The 9,861-nt window shown below is 43.1% G+C and overlaps 2 non-coding genes across 2 annotated transcripts; both read right to left on the reverse strand.

Moving 5' to 3' along the window:
• Positions 1 to 6,340: 6,340 nt before the first annotated feature.
• TRNAN-AUU (transfer RNA asparagine (anticodon AUU)) lies at positions 6,341 to 6,414 on the reverse strand. The gene has a single exon. It is a non-coding gene; the product is annotated as a tRNA-Asn (tRNA).
• A 2,465-nt stretch (positions 6,415 to 8,879) lies between these two features.
• TRNAN-AUU (transfer RNA asparagine (anticodon AUU)) lies at positions 8,880 to 8,953 on the reverse strand. Its single transcript has one exon. It is a non-coding gene; the product is annotated as a tRNA-Asn (tRNA).
• Between the last annotated feature and the right edge of the window lie 908 nt (positions 8,954 to 9,861).

Below are 9,861 nucleotides of genomic sequence, written 5' to 3' on the forward strand. Positions count from 1 at the left end.
AGTGTGCGGATGTATGAGAGCGGCAATGTACGGCTGTATAACTGCGTCGGTGTGCGGCTGTATAAGTGCGATGGTGTGCGGCTGTATGCGTGCGGCGGTGTGCGGCTGTAAGAGTGCGGCAGTGTGCGGCTGTAAGAGTACGGCTGTAAGAGTGCGGCTGTAAGAGTGCGGCTGTAAGAGTGCGGGGTTGTACGGATGTATGAGAGCGGGGTTGTACGGATGTATGAGAGCGGGGTTGTACGGATGTATGAGAGCGGCAGTGTATGGATGTATGAGAGCAACAGTGTACAGTTGTGTGAGAGCGGCAGTGTGCGGATGTATGAGAGTGGCGGTGTACGGATGTATGAGAGCGGCAGTGTATGGATGGCAGCGTCATAGGGAGGGGATGTCGGAATGCTGTTATAGGGTTCCTAATACAAAATGCCACGTTGGGCTTGATGGGCAGGTAGTGCGGCAAGCACACCCAAATTGGCATCTGACGTCGCCTGCAGTCCACACTGTTGTGAGGAGTCAGAGTTAATTTTGACTGTGTAGTGTACTCACAGAGGACCTACCGCCCGTCCCCTCCTCGCATCTGAGCAGCAGGTCAGGCTCTTATTTTCTTTTTAATCAGGAGAGGCCGAGTGAACTGTGAGCAGGGGGGCAGAGCTACATGGGACCCAGAGGGGCTGCTGTGCTGTCAGAGAGGGAGAGGAAGAGAGAGATGAAGCTACTGCAGATCCCCAGCTGATTGTGAGGTGCCGGGTTGAAGGGTGATGTGATCACCCTTCTCCCTCGCTGCCGCTGGGGACCGCATCTAGGCTTCCTCCATCGAGGGCATGCGGCGCAGCAGTGAGCAGCGTGTAATGAGTTTGTCTGACTCATTATACTGCTGCCTGTTGTGGACACCTCCGTCCATACGGACTGGTGTACATGCCCAGCACAGAGGTGACAGTGTTGGTGGAAGTGCTGCCCAGTTCTGACCCTGCAGGCCTCCCTGATCTGACTGCGGCCGCTGCTACTGCTGCGGCCCGAAACCCCTGCCGGTCCCCTCCATAGACTTCTGCCTGTCCAGCGCTGAGGTACTAGGGGTATCCCAGCTGCGGGAAGGGTATGTCTCTGGCTTTCTCTCCGGCAGGGGAAGGTGACAGCGGCGGAGGAAGTGTTGCCCACCTCAGACACTGCAGGCCTCCCCGATCCAGCTGCGGCCACAGTTGATGCTGCCAGAACCCCCTGCTGGTCTCCTTTGTTGACTGCCGCATGGCCAGTGCTGAAGTACTGGGGGTAGGCCAGCTACGGGAAGAGTGTATCTGCCTCGGGCTCTCTCTCTCTGTCAGGGGAAGGAAGGGCTGATTCTCTGGCACAACAGGGAGGGCTAGGCTGCAGGAACACAGCACTGGAAGAAACAGGAGGCCGAACTCATGACCAAAAAGTGAGCAGTGCAGTGATCAGCCCCCTAGTCTTTCCCTCTCTCTGGGTGCAGAGCTGTATTCTACAGAGAGAGCTGGGATGGGAAGAAGGGGAACGGCACCTGACACACACATACACGCGCGGCACCTGACACACACATACACGCGCAACACCTGACACACACACATACACGTGCGGCACCTGACACACACACACGTAGCATCAGACACAATAAAATAAACATGCAGCACCTGACCCACACATACACGCGCAACACCTGACACACACACATACACGTGCGGCACCTGACACACACACACGTAGCATCAGACACAATAAAATAAACATGCAGCACCTGACCCACACATACACGCGCAACACCTGACACACACACACATACACGTGCGGCACCTGACACACACACGTACCATCAGACACAATAAAATAAACATGCAGCACCTGACACATGCATATACACGCAGCACCTGACACATGCATATACACGCAGCACCTGACACATGCATATACACGCAGCACCTGACACATGCATATACACGCAGCACCTGACACATGTATATACACGCAGCACCTGACACATGCATATACACGCAGCACCTGACACATACATATACACGCACACCATCAGACACACACATACACACGCAGTGCCTTACTCACACACACATAGACACGTGCAGCACCTGAGGCACACACATGTACACGCGCAGCACCTGACGCACACACATGTACACGCGCAGCACCTGACGCACACTCATGTACACACGCAGCACCTGACGCACACTCATGTACACGCGCAGCACCTAATGCACACTCATGTACACGCGCAGCACCTGACGCACACTCATGTACACGCGCATCACCTGACACAGACATACGTATTCATGCACAGCACCAGACATACACTTGTACACACGCGGAGCACCTGATACTCACACACATATACACCCGCAACACCTGACACACACACACACACACACGTGCGGCAGCTGACGCATACACACGCACCATCAGACACACTCATATATACACGCAGCACCTGACACACACATACACACAGGAGCTGACACACACATACACAGGCAGCACCTGACACACACACACACATATACACGCGCAGCACCTGACACCACGCACTCACACGTACAAGCAATGCATTTCACGCCTACCTCCAGCCTCAGTTACAGGCTGCTGCCGCCTACCCCCCTCCCTGCATCAGCTGCAAAGGCAGCAAAATATTTTGACCAAAGTCTAAAGGCCCGTACACATTAAACGATGTCGCTCTGTGAGCTACATCGTCTAATGTTTCCCCTCCCGGGCCGGCCGGCGGCCGACTGTACACACTGAGCGATATGACCGCTCATATCGCTCAGTGACGTCACGCCCCCGCCAGCCCTGCATGAAGGTCGTGGACGACAGTCCACATCCTTCCTGCATGCCCTACCGACAGCGAAGATTGTTGCCGACCCGCGGGGCCGCGCATCGTTTGTCGCTGGCTGCATACACACTTAACGATAAAATGAGCGACGTCGCTCATTAAATCGTTAAGTGTGTACGGACCTTAAACAATTTGGTTTGGTTAATAAAATAATTTTGCACAGAACAGTGATGTTATACGAACATTTTCATTAAACATTTAAAAAATCAAATGTTTATTCTTTAAGTGAAATTTTACATTTCTGAATAAAAAAAATAAATTTAAAAAAAGCGATGAAATTCTATAGACAAAAAACCTTACGGTTTCACATGTCCCATTAAGGCTTCTTAGACATGATCGAAATTTCAGAAACCTGTTGTAACTCTTCCACTCAAACTCCAAAAAGCAATGAAATTCCAATCATTAAGGCTGACGCCTTAATGGACGTGTTCCTTGCGCAATACAGATATGGTATGCCATCACAGCCTGTGGGTAAGTGCAGATTCAGCACTCTCACAGAGTGAGATTGCTGTCACTCACACAATGGTGGAGCTGCTAATTCACAGATTTGTGTGCTCATTGGAATACACACATGCAGTCTATGCAACTGAAGGTCTGAGCGGAAGACAAAGCTGCTCAGATGAGGTAAGAGTGTTGTTGATTGGAGGGAGGAGAGAGGTGTGGATGGGGGAACAGAAGTGTGTGGATAGAGGGAACACTAAGCAGCACTAATGGGGGGGACAGAGAAACACAGGGGGTAATTCAGACCGCAGCAGCAGCAGCGATTGCAGTCTGAATTAGTTTGTGAGGTGCGCACGTGCAATGGCCGCACTGCGCGTGCGTACCCCAGGAGCCCAGTGAGATGCTATCACCCTGCCTGATTGATAGGCAGAGGTGGTTGCGGGGAAGGAGGGGGGCGTGCAAACAGCGTTAGAATGCCATTGGCAGGGCATGGTCTGCACAACGGAGGCGTTTCCGGACCACTGGGGGGTGGGCTGTGGCGGTTATCCCCCTGCCAAGAGCGCAGGATCCACTAAATGTACCTTCAGGATGTCAGCTACATGAATAGGGTAAGAGTGGTGTGGATAGGGGGTAGATTAAGCAGCAAGTATGGGAAGGGAGACAGAGCGGTGCAGATGGGGGAAATGGTGCAGATGGGTTGAAAACACTGGCATGGATGGGTAGAAAACTGGTGCAGATGGGAGAGAAGACAGTGTGCCATGTACTGGAGGAGGCGGAGTGACGTTGAAGAAGGAAACACTGAGCTGCACAGAGAGAAGGAAACGGTGGTACAGACAATGCACAGGTGGGGAAAGACAGATGGTACAGATAAGTTAGTACAGACTAGCACAGATGGGAGAACACAGCAGTAGGGATTGGGGAAGACCGGGCAGCATGGGGGTGTATAGGGGAAGTAAGTGTAGATGCATAGACCGTAGATGGGGTATTATAGTTTAGCAATTAACCAAGATGTTTGAGGGAGCTAAATGTGTATACTAAGTGAGATGGATGTATGGAGTTAGAAGGATGTTGTAACAAGGTGGCTTTGTTGTGTTGACTGAATGGGATGGTTGTGGGCACTGTGTGGGATGGGAGCACCACAAAACTGCTCAGACCTTCAGTTGCATAGACTGCATGTGTGTATTCCAATGAGCACACAAATCTGTGAATTAGCAGCTCCACCATTGTGTGAGTGACAGCAATCTCACTCTGTGAGAGTGCTGAATCTGCACTTACCCACAGGCTGTGATGGCATACCATATCTGTATTGCGCAAGGAACACGTCCATTAAGGCGTCAGCCTTAATGATCGGAATTTCATTGCTTTTTGGAGTTTGAGTGGAAGAGTTACAACAGGCTTCTGAAATTTCGATCATGTCTAAGAAGCCTTAATGGGACATGTGAAACCGTAAGGTTTTTTGTCTATGGAATATATATATATATATATATATCACAAACATATATGATTCATACATATATCACACACACATACATGATACATACATGAGAAAGACCTGGGATGGTGATGAGGCCAGGGCCCCCTGCTGATGTTGCGTTGAGGTTCAATCCCACCCAGGGACCTAATTGACCTTGTTATCAGATTTTGGTGATCTTTAAGTAGACAAGTCAAATTTCATACCCCCTGTTATGGTGTAGGGTACCTGGCCTTCTCTGATGTAATCAGAGTTAGATTTGATTCAGTGATTTTATAAAAACATCTAGGAAGCACAATTTAGCAGTGGGTTGCAGAGAAAAAGAAATATGCTGGCAAAAAAATCAAATTGCGTGATTAAACAGCTCTTCATTTTCTGGCTTTATTTTTATGCTAACAAATTTGTTCTCTGAAAAGTGTCCACAAAGCCAAGTCTCTGATTAACACCTTTGTAGGAATGGTTTTTCACCTATTACTAAATTAAACTTGCTTCATTGGAAAGGCAGCAAGATGCATCCTCATTTCAATGTCTACTGAAATAATACAGGTTGACACCAGGAAACATTAACGCCACTGCATCCTTGCTGCTTTCTCATGTGGAAGTCTGTTTAATGTGAAAACAAGGTGATATCTAATTAGCACACAGGTAAGGAATTAAGAAAATCTTTATTTAAGGGTGAAGATGTTTCTCACAAAATCGTTGCCCCAATGCATCATTGAAATTCAAGCTGGAAAGATGATTTTAATATATCACTTGTACATTTTGTATTGCTCTTCTGGTGACAATGTAGTTTGTTTTTGTCAATTACCATTTTAATAATAGGAAAAGAAAATTAAGTGGATTTTTGAAAGAAAACAATACTGTCAATATACTATTAAAACAAATTAAAATGGTAAAAGTTATTGTACTTTAAGTAAAAATAAAAGAGACAAAATATCAATCCCAGTTTTGGATTACTTTAATTAACAAAAAAAAAAATGCATATAGCAGAGGATAGTTTCAATCTGCCTACCTCTGGGTTATGGGCCCAGCATGCTTCCATTGCAGTACTCTGCTGCACATGTAAGTTCAAGAGATCCTGAAGCACTCACTCATCATGGGAAAGTATCAATGTGTTTCTTCGTTGGTTGATGGAAGAAACATCTTACAAAAACTCTCCAGATTATTGACTTTTTAAAGTTTTTCTAGGAAACGTTTTAGATGAATGCTTATTAGCCTTTGTCAGTATGGACTTTTGCAAAGTGTCTCTGTGGCGCAATCGGTTAGTGTGTTTGGCTATTAACCAAAAGGTTGGTGGTTTAATCCCACCCAGGGACGTAATTGACCTTGTTATCAGATTTTGGTGATCTTTAAGTAGACAAGTCAAATTTCATACCCCCTGTTATGGTGTAGGGTACCTGGCCTTCTCTGATGTAATCAGAGTTAGATTTGATTCAGTGATTTTATAAAAACATCTAGGAAGCACAATTTAGCAGTGGGTTGCAGAGAAAAAGAAATATGCTGGCAAAAAAATCAAATTGCGTGATTAAACAGCTCTTCATTTTCTGGCTTTATTTTTATGCTAACAAATTTGTTCTTCATTACGTCCCTGGGTGGGATTGAACCACCAACCTTTTGGTTAATAGCCAAACACACTAACCGATTGCGCCACAGAGACACTTTGCAACAGTCCATACTGACAAAGGCTAATAAGCATTCATCTAAAACGTTTCCTAGAAAAACTTTAAAAAGTCAATAATCTGGAGAGTTTTTGTAAGATGTTTCTTCCATCAACCAACGAAGAAACACATTGGTACTTTCCCATGATGAGTGAGTGCTTCAGGATCTCTTGCACTTACATGTGCAGCAGAGTACTGCAATGGAAGCATGCTGGGCCCATAACCCAGAGGTAGGCAGATTGAAACTATCCTCTGCTATATGCATTTTTTTTGTTAATTAAAGTAATCCAAAACTGGGATTGATATTTTGTCTCTTTTATTTTTACTTAAAGTACAATAACTTTTACCATTTTAATTTGTTTTAATAGTATATTGACAGTATTGTTTTCTTTCAAAAATCCACTTCATTTTCTTTACCCTATTATTAAAATGGTAATTGACAAAAACAAACTACATTGTCACCAGAAGAGCAATACAAAATGTACAAGTGATATATTAAAATCATCTTTCCAGCTTGAATTTCAATGATGCATTGGGGCAACGATTTTGTGAGAAACATCTTCACCCTTAAATAAAGATTTTCTTAATTCCTTACCTGTGTGCTAATTAGATATCACCTTGTTTTCACATTAAACAGACTTCCACATGAGAAAGCAGCAAGGATACAGTGGCGTTAATGTTTCCTGGTGTCAACCTGTATTATTTCAGTAGACATTGAAATGAGGATACATCTTGCTGCCTTTCCAATGAAGCAAGTTTAATTTAGTAATAGGTGAAAAACCATCCCTACAAAGGTGTTAATCAGAGACTTGGCTTTGTGGACACTTTTCAGAGAACAAATTTGTTAGCATAAAAATAAAGCCAGAAAATGAAGAGCTGTTTAATCACGCAATTTGATTTTTTTTGCCAGCATATTTCTTTTTCTCTGCAACCCACTGCTAAATTGTGCTTCCTTGATGTTTTTATAAAATCACTGAATCAAATCTAACTCTGATTACATCAGAGAAGGCCAGGTACCCTACACCATAACAGGGGGTATGAAATTTGACTTGTCTACTTAAAGATCACCAAAATCTGATAACAAGGTCAATTACGTCCCTGGGTGGGATTGAACCACCAACCTTTTGGTTAATAGCCGTACACACTAACTGATTGCGCCACAGAGACACTTTGCAAAAGTACATACTGACAAATGCTAATAAGCATTCATCTAAAACGTTTCCTAGAAAAACTTAAAAACAGGGCTGGCCAAACCGGTCCTCGAGATCTTCCAACAGTTCATGTTTTCCAGGCCTCCTGGAGATCTGTAGAATGGTCAGTTAGGAATGAATGCAGCACATCTTAATTAGTAATGACTACACCTGTGCACCAGCTAGGTAGTCTAGAAAATGTGAACTGTTAGTAGATCTCGAGGACTGGTTTGGCCAGCCCTGCTTTAAAAAGTCAATAATCTGGAGAGTTTTTGTAAGATGTTTCTTCCATCAACCAACGAAGAAACACATTGGTACTTTCCCATGATGAGTGAGTGCTTCAGGATCTCTTGAACTTACATGTGCAGCAGAGTACTGCAATGGAAGCATGCTGGGCCCATAACCCAGAGGTAGGCAGATTGAAACTATCCTCTGCTATATGCATTTTTTTTTGTTAATTAAAGTAATCCAAAACTGGGATTGATATTTTGTCTCTTTTATTTTTACTTAAAGTACAATAACTTTTACCATTTTAATTTGTTTTAATAGTATATTGACAGTATTGTTTTCTTTCAAAAATCCACTTAATTTTCTTTACCCTATTATTAAAATGGTAATTGACAAAAACAAACTACATTGTCACCAGGAGAGCAATACAAAATGTACAAGTGATATATTAAAATCATCTTTCCAGCTTGAATTTCAATGATGCATTGGGTCAACAATTTTGTGAGAAACATCTTCACCCTTAAATAAAGATTTTCTTAATTCCTTACCTGTGTGCTAATTAGATATCACCTTGTTTTCACATTAAACAGACTTCCACATGAGAAAGCAGCAAGGATGCAGTGGCGTTAATGTTTCCTGGTGTCAACTTGTATTATTTCAGTAGACATTGAAATGAGGATGCATCTTGCTGCCTTTCCAATGAAGCAAGTTTAATTTAGTAATAGGTGAAAAACCATCCTTACAAAGGTGTTAATCAGAGACTTGGCTTTGTGGACACTTTTCAGAGAACAAATTTGTTAGCATAAAAATAAAGCCAGAAAATGAAGAGCTGTTTAATCACTCGATTGGATTTTTCTGCCAGCATATTTTTTTTCTCTGCAACCCACTGCTAAATTGTGCTACCTAGCTGTTTTTTATAAAATCACTGAATCAAATCTAACTCTGATTACATCAGAGAAGGCCATGTACCCTACACCATAAGAGGAGGTTTGAAATTTTGACTTGTCTACTTAAATATCACCAAAATCTGATCACAAGGTTAATTACGTCCCTGGGTGGGATTGAACCACCAACCTTTTGGTTAATAGCCAAACACACTAACCGATTGCGCCACAGAGACACTTTGCAAAAAGTACATACTGACAAAGGCTAATAAGCATACATCTAGAACGTTTCCTAGAAAAACATTAAAAAATCAATAATCTGGAGAGTTTTTGTAAGATGTTTCTTCCATCAACCAATGAAGAAACACATTGGTACTTTCCCATGATGAGTGAGTGCTTCAGGATCTCTTGCACTTACGTGTGCAGCAGAGTACTGCAATGGAAGCATGCTGGACCCATAACCCAGAGGTAGGCAGTTTGAAACTATCCTTTGCTATATGCATTTTTTTTTGTTAATTTAAGTAATCAAAACTGGGATTGATATTTTTGCTCTTTTATTTTTACTTAAAGTACAATAACTTTTACCATTTTAATTTGTTTTAATAGTATATTGACAGTATAGTTTTCTTTCAAAAATCCACTTAATTTTCTTTACCCTATTATTAAAATGGTAATTGACAAAAAAAAACTACATTGTCAACAGAAGAGCAATACAAAATGTACAAGTGATATATTAAAATCATCTTTCCAGCTTGAATTTCAATGATGCATTGGGGCAACAATTTTGTGAGAAACATCTTCACCCTTAAATAAAGATTTTCGTAATTTCTTACCTGTGTGCTAATTAGATATCACCTTGTTTTCACATTAAACAGACTTCCACATGAGAAAGCAGCAAGGATGCAGTGGCGTTAATGTTTCCTGGTGTCAACCTGTATTATTTCAGTAGACATTGAAATGAGGATGCATCTTGCTGCCTTTCCAATGAAGCAAGTTTAATTTAGTAATAAGTGAAAAACCATCCCTACAAAGGTGTTAATCAGAGACTTGGCTTTGTGGACACTTTTCAGAGAACAAATTTGTTAGCATAAAAATAAAGCCAGAAAATGAAGAGCTGTTTAATCACGCAATTTGATTTTTTTGC

Source organism: Pseudophryne corroboree, unplaced genomic scaffold, assembly GCF_028390025.1.
Source record: "Pseudophryne corroboree isolate aPseCor3 unplaced genomic scaffold, aPseCor3.hap2 scaffold_249, whole genome shotgun sequence".
In the NCBI taxonomy this organism is placed as follows: domain Eukaryota; kingdom Metazoa; phylum Chordata; class Amphibia; order Anura; family Myobatrachidae; genus Pseudophryne; species Pseudophryne corroboree.